The sequence below is a fragment of the Bidens hawaiensis genome, unplaced genomic scaffold, assembly GCF_021521415.1.
Source record: "Bidens hawaiensis isolate Kalapana, Puna unplaced genomic scaffold, B.hawaiensis_p1.1 tig00031531_1, whole genome shotgun sequence".
In the NCBI taxonomy this organism is placed as follows: domain Eukaryota; kingdom Viridiplantae; phylum Streptophyta; class Magnoliopsida; order Asterales; family Asteraceae; genus Bidens; species Bidens hawaiensis.
This window is the reverse complement of record NW_027495337.1, coordinates 86193-98887: the sequence shown is the minus strand read 5'-3', so window position 1 is coordinate 98887 and position 12695 is coordinate 86193. Positions and strand designations below refer to the sequence as shown.

The 12695-nt window shown below is 34.8% G+C and overlaps 1 pseudogene across 1 annotated transcript; it reads left to right on the top strand.

Annotated features, from left to right (window-relative positions):
• Window positions 1–3575: 3575 nt before the first annotated feature.
• LOC143582331 (protein transport protein Sec61 subunit beta pseudogene) lies at window positions 3576–5112 on the top strand (annotated as a pseudogene). Its single transcript, XR_013143953.1, has 2 exons — window positions 3576–3642; window positions 4788–5112. The product of XR_013143953.1 is annotated as a protein transport protein Sec61 subunit beta pseudogene (transcript).
• Window positions 5113–12695: the final 7583 nt, after the last annotated feature.

Below are 12695 nucleotides of genomic sequence, written 5' to 3'. Positions count from 1 at the left end.
TATACATTTAAAAATATAAAACTTATATAATATGAATTGCTCTTTACCATCTTATAATTATTGTGCCCAAAATTCTTTTTTATTCATAATCCATTTAATTAAGTTTAAATTATTGGGCCCAAACTAAAACTAAAAACTACAAAAATTAAATAAAAACCCGATGCAAAATAAAAGAAAAGGCGATCAATTGAAATTTCTCTTTGGTTCCTTCCTTCTTTACGAATGCTGACCAACGACCAACCTAGCCGACCACTACTGTTGGTTCGTTGTTAACCACCAGGCTCCTCCACGGTTAACCAAGCTTGCCACCAAGGACCAAGCTATTTTTTTTCCAATGTTTGGAGAGTTTCACAAATCATTGGTTAATCGTTAGTTACTATGGTATTTTTAGTAATATATTTTTCAATGTTTATTTTTATAACATTAAGCATCGTTAAAAAAATTAGCTTATATATTTCTTTACTCATTAAGGCTATGGGCCTTTTTATTTCGGCTCGGCCGAGGTATTCAAATCCTCGGAGACGGCCCTGCGTAGACTCAACTGCCTCAATGCCTGGGATCGATAATGGTCGGGTTTTACCAACGATTGAGTTTTATCGACCGACGCCACGCCATTGGTCCATCCCAGTTTTTATATATATATTTTTTTGTTTTATTTTTGCCTTAGTTTCGATACGATAATGTACGTAACCGAAACCGACCGAATTCGCGTTGACTTACTGTATCAACGTTTGGGTTTTACCACCGCCCGGGTTTTACGGAACTGTCCAGTTGCGCCGGGAAAATACTAGTTACTGAGAAACTAATATATATATCAAAATTTGACTTAGAAATAATCTTTTTTTATAAACAATAAAATTATCTGGATATTTAATTGCATATAATAGTAATAAGACTAGTTATGTAGAAGTAATGGAAGCCCACCCAAATGCCGCATAACAACACAAGTACCTTACTTTCGACAACAAAATCTTCTTAAAATAGAAAATACATTTTTTGTACAATATCATGACTACCATCTCCTTTAATTCTCTATAAAATAGCTTATTTAAATATCTTTTATACATTATATGTTTTTGTTCGATATTTCACCTTTGGTAGTTGAAGATGTCGGTGCTCGCCTTTAGTTTTGGCCTAATTTATAAAAGAGAGAAAAATTATTAAAATCTTATAGTTTAAATGATCAATAAATCATAATATTATTATTATTATTATTCTTATTATGCACATCATTAATATTTTCATATTTTGTACATGTGTTGTAGACAGAGTTACTTAAACAAAATTACGTAAAACATTACTAAATTTGCAAGTTGTATATATATGGTTTCCTTGTCTTTTATGGTCAAGTTATTCTACAAATGAAGACAAACATAAAATGGATGAAAAAGATTTATAGTCATAAAAAAAACCATTTAAAAAAAATAAAAAATAAATAAATAAAAAATCATAATTCAAAATTTAATAAAAAAACAAAAAAAAGTAAAAACACAAAAATGTTTCCGCCGTCTACCTCGTTCTAAAAAAAAAACCCTCGAAAAAGACACAATGTTGAGTGAAAAAGACCATTGTGTCTTTTTGTTTATCATTGTGGTTTGTGTTTATTTTCGTCATTGATTGTGTTTTTTTTTCTTGACATTATGTATTTTTTTCTTGATATTGTGTTATATTACTCAACATTGTGTTATATTTTATTGGGCATTGCGTTATATTTTGCGATTTATTATGTCTTTTTTTAGTTATAATTGTGTCTTTTCTCTCTGCATTGTGTCTTTTCGGAGTTTTTTTTTGAACGAGAATGACGAAGGAAACATTTTTGGTTTTTAAACTTCTTTTTTTTATCTATATTTTGAGTTATGATTTTTTTATTAACTTTTTAGAAATTTTTTTGAGGCTTTTTTATGTGACCACAAATCCTTCTCACACTTCTCATTTTTGTTTCCCTGTATTTTAACTTTTCACTGTCTTTTAACCGTAGCAAATGCTTACACACATACATAAAAACCAAAGATTAAATCAATTAACTTTAGTCTTTACCGACTGTTTAATAGGGATAAGTTATTATAGAAAGACAATGTTTCCTATGAATGGTAAGAATAATTATGGGCCATTAAATTAGGGGATCCAAGAATTGAGATTTAAAATTACAAAAAATCGACATAGTTTCCTAGAATTACTCTTTCACCATTATAACCGACATAGTTTCCTAGAATTATTCTTTTACTATAGGTTTTAATGCCAAATGTCAAAAATATATTGGTTTTTATCATTCATAGGAAACTTTTTATTCTTATTTGAACCATTTTCCTGTTTAATATACGTTAATAGATATACAAATATTTGTTGCTGGAGACAAATAAGTGACGATGTTACGACTAGTTTTATCATAGTTATTGATTCATATTGGCAACACTTGTAATTTGACTAAATGGAAATATCTTGAGGTTGAATATTATCGTACTGTGTTTCTATAATTGTTTTTAGGGGTAATCTTTCTGGTTCCATGGGTCGAGTAGTTCGGGTTTTCTCCCAACATAATACTGGCCCTAAATAGGTTCGGTTTAATTGATAAACAGGTTGTTTTGGGTCAACGTAATTGGATTATTAAGGGATGCTAAAATGGTTTATATATATATTATTTGGGCTATTAAGGCAGTTTTGGGCTTAATGTTGAATTATAGTTTTTAAATAATGGGCTACTAAATTATGTAAAATCTAAATTCAACCTAGAGTTGATCCATTTGTGTTTGAACTGTATCACAAAATCACTGGGGAGCTTTTACGAAGCAAAAAGTGTGGAGAGAATAATCAGAAAGAGTGATCGCTTTGTCTAATGTGAAGATAATATATGAAGCAAGAGGCTACCGTTGGTTTAAACAAACACCTAGAAAAAACTCTGTATTTTACTACTGTGTAAGAAGTTTGAATATTTCTTTCATTATTTTACATTTTAACCCAGATTATACGAATTGTACCATTTTTATAAAAAAAATATTTACAAATTTATGAATTATTATAGCGGTTTTATTATCCAAATTGTGTAAAACAAGACCACATGAGTATGTAAAGTAGAGGGGTACAAAACTGGGTTTTTTCTCAAACCGAACCGGTTCAGTCAAAGGCTTGTCAAACCGGTTTAGAAGCAAGATAGGCTTGCCTGGTCTAGGTCGGTTTGATCTGGTTTAGAATTGGTAAAACCGGTTTAAGGCCGTTTTCCTCAAACCGATTTGTTTTTAAAACTAATTTGGTTGTTCAAAAGGGGAACCGATACCAAAACCGACAGTTTGGGTGAAACCGGTTTTCTTATCAAACCGTTTCGGGTCAGTTTACCATAAACCGGTCCCTAACATGTATTTTTACACCTCAAATGTAAAGTATCTAAATCCATTTGGGCCACATGTAGTGGCGTTATGAGTAGGTTACGGCCCATTCAAAAAATAAGATTTTTATAAAATAGCTTTAAATAGATAATCACGACTCTTACGTGATTGGTTTAACTGATGTGGCACCCTACGAAAGTAAACGTGATAAATTGAAACTTCGTATTGACAAACACAAACAAAAACAAGCCGGCGTTAGTTTCAAAGGCAAAATAATATCGGATCGAAGTAGTTTTCACATCCTTTTGATCTCTCTCTTCAGGTCAGTTTACAATCCTCATCACATCCATCCATTTAATTATAATAATCGTGTTTTTCATGAATTCGTTAATTTGAATAATAATACTTTAGATCTGAAGTTCATATGACCGTAGATTCGATCGTTGATGATTTGAATTCACAACTCTTTTTCGATTAGATTGATCGGGCGCTTGATGAATTGGTTGAATTTTGCTTTTGGAATTCAGTATTTGTTTGGATGTGTATGCAGATTGTGAAATTTTTAACATCGAAGTTGAAGTATGCGGGTCAAAGATAAGTTTATAAATTAAATAAACATGATCATTGTAATTGTTAATTAAAATTACTAAATGAACACTACTGAATGCTATGTTGAGCAATGTTAGCCAATTTTCAATAGCTATATTGCAACAAATCTAGAAGCACTATAATTTAGAGTTGGTGACCCTAGGATTTGCGTAGAAGGGTTCTTAATGGTTATATCGCAACAAATCCAGAAGCACTAGGAGGCTGCCTTTGAATCCGTCAGATGTAGAGTGTGTTTGATTCACTAATGTTAACTTTCAAAGACACACGAAATGATTCAAAGGCTACCTCTTAATCAGTCAGGTCTCTTAATGATCTAGTCAAATAGCCCCTTACTTATGTTCTAAATATAGAAATTAGAGTTTTCATTGGTTATTTGCAGCATTATCTGTGATTCTATGAAATATATATATATAAATCATGGCTATAGTTTATTGTGGAGTTGGGTGGAAATAAGATTTAAAGCTTTGTATATGTTATATTATCTCCATAAAGATTGTGATTTTGTATATCACTACTTACACTTGTAATTTCCATGTTTGTGAATTGATCAGAAGTGTTGTTCTCTCTAACTTTGAAACATACTTTTGCCATACATGTTCAGTAATTTGGTCCATGCGTCAATACTTTTGTTTGAATTAAACCGGACTAAACTGCATCAATCTTGATCTGAAACATACCTCATTCGGTACTTGAAACTCAAAATATCAAGTGTTATTCTTATTTCTTTTACAAATTCAACATTTGACATTTGTCCCATTTTGCTAATTCTTTTGATTTGACACTTTTGGTATGAAGCATAATCAAAACCGACCCTATATTTGCATCTAATGGTTTCAATGTGTACACCTTTTGGTACAGAATGGCTTTGAACGGAGCAGCTCCACCAAGAGGAAGTGCAGCAGCAGCTGCAGCCAACTTACGTAGGAGAAGAACGGGTGGAGCAGGTGGTGCAGCTGGTGGTACAGCTGGCAACATGCTCCAGTTCTACACTGATGATGCACCCGGATTGAAGATCTCTCCAAATGTTGTTCTTGTGATGAGCATCGGGTTCATTGCTTTTGTTGCTGTACTTCATGTCATGGGTAAGCTTTACTTTGTCCGTAAGGAGTAAGGCGAATGCTATGCTGTCAAAAGATGAACTCAATGACTAATTTTAGTTTGTATCTTTTATTGGATTAAGTGGTCAGAGATTCTGTTTTGTTTTTTATTTTTCATGAAGACCGGTTTGATTAATTATATGAATGTGGAGGTATCCTTATGACCAAGAATCTGTCGGGTTGGGTGGGGCTGTAAACTCTTTTACGTCGCAACTCTTGATTTTACACGCTAATAATACGAGAATGGTAAATTTTTATAAAGAAGCTTGTATGCTGTAAAGGTTTTCATGCATTCAAATAAACTTTAATAATTAACTGGTAAGGATTAAACATAAGTCATATCGACAATGTTATTAATAAGCTATGCAATTAGCCATCCCAGCCGAGCCAGCTTGGACTTCCGATTGTAATAAAAAGATCCAATGGCTGGCTTGGTAACTGCAGTATGGTCACGTTCATGGGGCTGGTCAACGTCTTACGAGTCATGCCTACCACATGATCTTAAAAGTGGTTGAAGATTCTTTTGAAGTCATGATCACACTTTGTACTTGGGATTTTATTGAACAACTAAAAAAATAAAACTGGTTTATGAAGTTTAAACAAGAACGGAATGCAAATTATGATCAGGCTTTATTACCTGTGCACGCTCAATGCTTACGACCTTACAGTGGCAATTCCAAGAACTTTTGTTAGTGGGGGCCAAAAATGCGTCATGTTAGAAGGGTCAGGTTAGAACATTTTGGACAAAATGGTTCCGATATAATTACTTCAATTTGCAGCGAACTCTCTGAATACAACACGACTTTTAACAAAATAAGGCAACCAAAACACAATAACGTTATATTAACTGCACTTAAGTTTGAGGTGTGCAAAGAGTCTATCCTCGTAACTCAAGTCTTGAGTAGAATTGGCACAATTGCAAAATGAGTAACTAATCACCAACACCAAACAACTTATAGTTATTAACCATAGACCAGATACAACTAGAATAAATAAAACAATAGACATAAACCAAAGGGAGACAAAAATGAAAAGCAAATTGGAAATAAATAATCTCAACTTTTGTGTATTGGCTGATAATAATCCCAATCTTAAAAAAACTACCAGCAGTTCCAACTTTCAACTATTTTTGTCTCAATGGACCTTCATTAAAAAACACTTGATACCATTATGTTTTTTTCCGAGATTCAAACCAATATTTTAGAGCTTTTTATCGGAAGAACGATACGATTCGATTGGTGTAAAACTTATCTCGAAATGATGATTCAAATGACTTAATTTTTGTTAATTGGAAATTCAAACACCCGAATTGAAACTTGTTTCGTCGCTTGGATAAATGTTTCGAGATAAGTTTTACATCGGTCGACACGTATCATTCTTCCGATAAAAAGCCCTAAAATATCGGTTTGAAAGTCCGGAAAAAAACATAACGGCGTTAAGTTTTTTTTAAAAGGGGTATATTGAGACAAAAATAGTTGAAAGTTGGGACCGCTGATAGTGATTTTTAAAGTTGGGCTTATTATCAGCCAATACACGAAAGTTGAGATTATTTACTTTCAATTTGCCAAAATGAGAAGTGTGAGAAGGATTTGTGACCACACAAAAAACCCTTAAATATAAATTAAAAAACAATAATTAAAAAAATCACAAGTTAATTAATAAAAAACTAAAATATTTCCCTCATCATTCCCGTTCAAAAAAAACAACGAAAAGACACAACGTCAAGATCAAAGACACAATGATGAAAATGAACAAAAGACACAATTATAACTTAAAAAAGACACAATAAATCGCAAAATATAACATAATGCCAAACAAAATATAACACAATGTGAGTAATATAACACAATATCAAGAAAAAAATAACACAATGCCAAGGAAAAATGACACAATTAATGACGAAAATAAACACAAAACACAATGATAAACAAAATGACGCAATGATGTTTTTCACTCAACAAATTTTTTTTTTTTTAGAACGAGAAAGACGGTGAAAACATTTATGTGTTTTTACATTTTTTCGTTTTTTTAATTAAATTTTGAGTTATGGTTTTTTTTAATTAATTTAAGGGGTTTTTTTTGTGTGTCTAAAAATCATTCTCACTTTTTTCATTTTTGTCCCTTTTTATAAAATAACTTGACCCATAAACCAATAACTGGAAATACCTTATTGAAATATACAATTTGGATTTCTAATGGGTTGCAATTTGAACGTATCACGCCATCTTTCTCTTGTGTTAGCGACAATTTTCTTTATTTTCATCTATCTATCTATCTCTCGTTCTTTCTTTTCATGTTAATACATGCGAACTTTGATTTTGTTTTTAAAACCTAACTATCGAATTTTATTTTTGTTAAATATTATATTAGTGGGCTTATGTTGAGTGGGGCACTTGCCCCCACTGCAACATAAATTTGTATTTGGGGAAGTTTCCTGGCAATCTTCTAGCCTTGGTTTGTATTTTGTGTTTTTGTAGTTAGTAATTTTTATTAGGGTTCGCACCTTTTACCCAAAAAAAAAAAAAAAAAAGTGTACTAAACACTGGAGTTTTGTTGGAACAATTACTTTATCCACAATACACCACCCATAAGGAGCTGTGGTTGTTGGACTGTAAACAAGTTTTGGGTGGGGTGGGGGGTGCTACATGCCTAAGTTCTAAAATTCTTTTATCTTTTATAATTTTAAATGGATTCACATGTAACCAAACGTCCCGTTCGGACTCGGCTTTAACCCATTTATTTGTGTTGGATTCATTGCATGTCGGGAATGAGAGGTAACCCCTTAATTAAACATACATTTTGACAACTTTGACCCATTTGACCTCTTTGACTCATTTGGCCTGCTAGTTATAAAACGCCATCTAAATTGGCTCATTCATGAATAAACGACGTGAAAAAAACAACCAGGATGCCAGTTAGTGCCAGTGGTTCCATAGTTCACAAATCAAAATGTGAAAAGTAGAACACCTCATATTTTGTAAAACAAGTTGAGGGTATCCCAAACAATTCTATAATTTATTTGTTTAAGGGTACTTAAAATATGGCTAGGGTTTAGTTATGGAAAAGTTACACTTTTCCTATTTCGTAAAGCAAATTACGGTATCCCAAACCAAATTATAAAACTGAATCGCACGAAACTTGTTTGAATGCTTGTTATTGGATTAATGACCCAAGCTCATTATTTTGGGGCAAACCTTTAATGCCCAAATTCGTTAATAGGTGATTAACAAAGTATTTAAGAAATTTTTAGGTCTAAACTCATTATTTTTGACAAATTTATTTTGGGACCAACTATTTCTAGCCCAAATGTAAAACCGAAAACTCACCCTTAACCAAACCGAACCCATAAGAGAAACCAGAATTTCCGTTATGGTTATGTTTAAAGAAATTGGTACCAAAGATTAATACTTTTATTGAAAAGTTGTTCAATACATGTAAATTAAAAGAATGCAAAAGCAAATTATAAGGACATATCCTTAAATCAAGGAGTCTAAATAAGGATGAAATATATGACTAAAATATGATTTTCAAGACCCCCTCAAGCTGGCGCATGTAAGTTTCGTATGCCCAACTTGTCACAAAGCAACCATAGAGAAGGTTATCCAAGGGGTTTGGTTAATAAGTCAGCAATTTGCTATTTTGAATTAACATGCATAGGGGTAATTATCTTCTCTTCAACACGTTCGCGAACAAAATAGCAATCTATTTCAACATGCTTTGTTTGTTCATGAAAAACGGGGTTGTTTGCTATGTGCCTAGCCGCTTGGTTGTCACAAAATATTGGCGTGGGGTTGTCGGGAGGTACTTCCAACTCTTTGAGTAACCAACAGACCCATAATATCTCGCTTACACATGTGGCCATGGCACGATATTCAGCCTCGGCGGAGGAATGCGATACCAACGACTGTTTCTTGGATTTTCGTGAAATCGGAGCCCCGCCCAATAAAAGTAAATATCCGTCCTAGACCTTCTACTAAACGGACACCCGAACCAATCTGAATCACTATAAGCGACACGTTTCACACCCCCTTCTTTGGATAAAAGAATTTGTTAACCTATTGTAGTTTTCAAATAACGAAGGAAAAGAATGGCGGCCTCCATGTGTGTTCTTCTTGGGTCTCTAACGAATATACTTAAGATATTCACTGAGTAGGTTACATCTGGTCAAGTGGCTTGTAAGTAAAGCAAACGACCTATAAGTTGCTGATACTGATTTGCATCAACCTTCTCTTCCATAAGAAATGAACTAGGTCGGCATCTAGCAACTTACTCTCCACTAGGATGTGTAACATCCAACTTTTGTAAAATAATAAATAACGGAAAGTTTTGTTGTTAACTGTGTGTTGTTAAATTAGTCGTGTATTAAGTGTTTGGATAAGGATTGGGTTTGGTAAAGGAAGTGGGTGGTGGGGTCCATAGCCCTCTATATAAGGCCATCCCCCCATCCTTTCACCATTTTCTTCCCACAACACACACACACTCCCTAGAACACACACATACTCTCTCTCAAGACCGGAATCTGAATCCGGGCTAAAGTAAGGAAGATCTTGGCGTCCAAGTGTCTTCAAACAACAAGGACACGTCCAGATCCTCGAGTTGTCCAGATCCGAACCGAACCCGAAGCCAAAGGTGAGTTTTGGCCAACAAGGTTAAGTTTTGTGGGTGATTTCGACATGCAAATCGATATCTTAGTAGATCGGGTTGTAAGACGTTAGAAAAACATAAACTTGGTGAGTTATAACCTCACGGGTATGTTATGGGACAAAGGTGACGTCTGGACTATGAGAAACACGGGTATATAAAGTTGGTACAACCCAAAACCCATAAAAAGAGTAGAATCGGGTCCTAAGGAGGAAACAAGGAGAAAAATGGCTTTAAAATAATAAAAACGACGAAAGGCAGGAATTTCGCATCGCACAGCCATGCGAAGCGAAACCATTATTTTCGCATCGCACAGTCATGCGAAGCGAAATTCCATGCGAAGCGAAATTCCACGCGAAGCGAAATTATTCCATGCGAAATTTCATGAAATTCATTTTCTGAAGATTTTTTTGTTCATGAAATTCAACCCCAGCCAGGGGCTCTGCCCCTTGGACCCTGCTAGGGGCTGCCGCCCCTAGACCCCGCTACCAGGGGCGCTGCCCCCGGACCCCCGTTAGTTGAGGGTTTCATTAACTTAGATGTAAAAAGTAGTAGTAATGGTTAATTGACTTGCGTAATGTATTGTACAGTTAGCCGTGCACAGCTAAGGAAGGGCATTACCATTAACCGCGAGAGAAATCGTCTCCAGGTGAGTTCTAGCCCCATTTCTTTTTGAGATGGTTTTGGGGCTGTGTGCATACTTGTAAGAATAGTAACATATATACTTATGTGCTTAACGTGAATGATTAATGCAAGAATGGAAGAAAGATATATATATATATATATATATATATATATATGTGATTAACACAAATGATTAATGTAAGAATGAAAGAAAGAGGTTAGAACTTGTATATGTTAGTTGTTTAACTTAACATGTTTGTAAGAATCTAGAAGGAATGTGAAGTAAGAGCCAGGGTGGCAGGCCCTTCTAATACCAGGGCAAGAATAGTAAGATTCAGGGTGGCAGGCCCTTCTAATACCTGGGCAAGAATAGAGTGGCCGACTCTACGGTATCGGTGCAAGAAGTCGGGTGGCAGACCGTTATAATATCTGTGCAAGAATGTATGTATAGTTGTATGTTTGTAAGAATGTGTAAGAATAATGTAAGAATAGTACAAATAATATTTGTATGTAAATGAAAGAACGTGTAAGAATAATCCTGAAAACTGTTAAACTAGAACTCACTCAGCGTAGCTGACCTTTAGTATGCATGCAGGCAAATAGGCTGAGGCAACTGGCGTGAGGAGGGACACATGGCAGGGACTGGAGAGACTGGCATCTTAGAATAGAAGTGTTATGAATTGTGATGTTATGTTAAGACAATTCAACTTTGCTTGAGACAAGAATTGTTGTTTTTGTAATATGATGGTGAATGTTTAATTATTCCGCAAAACTTTTAATTAACTCTGATTTTAGAACTGTGTTTATGAGTAAATCCAACACCAAAGTACGGTTACCGGGAGCAGGGCCTTACAGGATGTCTAAAGTATACTTTCGTTGACTAAGAACCAAGCCTTCAGAAGTTCTTGCAACATTAATTCCCAAGAAATATTTCAAAATGCCACTATCTTTTATACTAAATTCTTTGTCAAGATGGGACTTTGTTTGTTCTATCAGTTTCGCATTGTTTCCCACGATGATCACATCATCAACATATATGATTGTTGTCACAAACACATTAGTATCTTTGTAGAGGAACAAGGAATGACCGGCCTTTGACTGTTTGTAACCAACGGAAATTAGCGACTTGGTGAATTTATAATACCAATTTCGAGACGCTTGCTTCAAACCATAGATGGATTTCTTGAGCTTGCAAACTCTTGTCTCATTCTTGTTCGCAAATCCTTGTGGGATTTTCATATAAATTCCTCCAAGTCTCTATGTAAAAAATGCATTGTTAACGTCAAGTTGTTGGATTTTCCAGCCTTGTTTAACGGCTATTGCAAGAAGAGTCCTTACGGTTACCAATTTAGCGACCGGGGCCAAAGTGTCATGGTAGTCCACACCCTCTATTTGTGTGAAACCTTTCGCTATGAGCCTTGATTTGTATATTTCGACGTCTCCATTTGGCTTAAATTTAACTTTGTACACCCATTTTGAATCGATCGTCTTTTTCCCCTTTGGTAAGTTCTCATGTGTCCATGTTTCCTTTTGTTCAAGTGCTCGAATTTCATTCTTCATTGCTTCGATCCATTTTTGTAACATCCTACTTTTGTTAATAATAAATAAAGAGTATTATGTTAGCTTAATTGTGTGTTAGTGTTTGGATTATGATTGGGTTTGGGCTTGGGAATGGTTAGGAGAGGATTATAGGCCATAGGGCCCATAGACCTTATATATAAACCCCAAAATCTCCCAACCACTCCTCATTTCATCACCTCCATCCTCCAAACACACTCAAGAACACACACTCTTTTTCTCTTTAGCATCCGGATCCAAATCCGAGCCAAGGGAAGAAATCTCGTGCCTAAACATCATCAACAATAAGAAACACCACCAAATCCTCGGGTTGATCCGAACCGAACCCGAACCAAAAAATGAGTTTTGGTTAAAAAGATTAAGTTTTGAGCTCGGTTTCGGCATGCAAACTGATGGAACGATAGATCGGGCTGTAAGATGTAAGAAAAATACAAACTTGGTGGGTCGTAACCTAACGGGTGCAATATAGGAAGAAAAGGTGATATTTGGACTTTATAAAAACACGGATATACAAAGTTGTTACTGCCCAAAACCCATAAAAAGGGTAAAATCGGGTCTTAAGGAAGGACCTCGGAGGAATATGACTTTAAAATGGTAAAAGCGAGGAAAAAGAGATTCTGATCGCATCTCATAACCATGCGAATGGTCAAGTGAATGTCCATGCGAATGGTCATGCGAAGGTCATGCGAATGGCTCATGCGAATGGTCATGCGAATGGTTCCATTCGAATGAATTCCATGCGAATGGTTTTGCCATGCGACGCGAATGGTTTTACATGCAATCTGATTAATTTTTCTGATGCATTTTTGATAAAGAACTATTAATG